We start from the raw sequence: 1,359 nt of genomic DNA, 5'->3' as shown, positions 1-1,359 counted from the left end.
ACGCCAACAGTAAAGCATCCTGAGACCACACATGGGTGGGGTTTCTTCTCAGCCAAGGCAGTGGGCTCACTCATAATTGTGCCCAAGAACACAGCCATGAATAAAGAATGGGACCAAAACATCCTCTGAGAGCAACTTCTCCCAACCATCCCAGAACAATTTGGTGACCAACAATGCCTTTTCCAGCATGATGGAGCACCGAGCTACCATAAGGCAAAAGTGAGGACCAAGTGTCTCGGGGAACAAAACATCTACATTTTGGGTCAATGGCCAGGAAACTCCCCAGCCCTTAATCCTTTTGAGAACTTGTGGTCAATCCTCAAGAGGTTGGTGGACAAATAAAAACCCACCAATTCTTACAAACTGCAAGCATTGATTATGCAAGAATGAGCTGCCATCAGTCAGGATTTGGCCCAGAAGTTGATTGCCAGCCTGCCAGGGGGAATTGCAGAGGTCTTGAAAAAGAAAGAAGGGCCAACACTGCAAATATTCACTCTGTGCATAAACTTCATGGAATTGTCAATAAAAGGCTTTGAAACTCATGAAATGCTTGTAATTGTAATTCAATATGCCATAAAAACATCTGACAAAAAGATCTAAAAACAATGAAGCAGCAAACTTTGTGAAAACCAATGCTTGTGTCCTCCTTAAAACTTTTCGCCACGACTGTGAACACACACACCCCTAAATAGATCTACACAGGCACATGAAAAATGAGTACAACACATAATGTTTTTTTTTTTCTTTTTGAACATATGTGGACATATCAAGGTTTGCTCTTTACTTAAACATTGTCTTTAGATAAAGATGAAGTAATTGAGTTTGAATGGGGGTTTAGTTGGGTAATGGTAGATAAAGTTAAGCTCCTCTGGTTCCCTTGGATTTAATAGCTGGTGTTGCCCACTCAAGCATGCATCTCCTCTAACTGTCTAGCAGTGTCTGACTCGGACCGAGTTTCTCACACTCCTACATGCAGAATTCTTTCAGCTTTGTGATGTTTGAGGGGTGTCTTGTGTGCACAGCCCATTTCAAACCATACAATCTCTTTGTTAGTACACCAGCAGCTGTTTTATAGAAGAGACACTAAGCCGTTCCAAAATAATTAATGAAAATGTGCAAGATATATAATTACAGTACATCTAAAGACTTAATTTGTCCATGTTCGTTAGGCTTCACATTTTCGTTTGTAATATATACTGTGTACAATTTGAAACCGAGTTTTCAATTGGTCACTGGCTTTAAGCAAGCAGTCACCCGGATGCGGATGCCAGGTATAGAACTACAAGTCCCAAACGCTTCTTGCAGCGGAGATCGTTTCTGGGGCTATACGGACGCATAAATGGCGGCAACAGAAGGACT

The sequence above is a fragment of the Polypterus senegalus genome, chromosome 18, assembly GCF_016835505.1.
Source record: "Polypterus senegalus isolate Bchr_013 chromosome 18, ASM1683550v1, whole genome shotgun sequence".
NCBI classification, from domain to species: Eukaryota; Metazoa; Chordata; class Cladistia; order Polypteriformes; family Polypteridae; genus Polypterus; species Polypterus senegalus.
Note: the sequence above shows the minus strand (reverse complement) of the source record.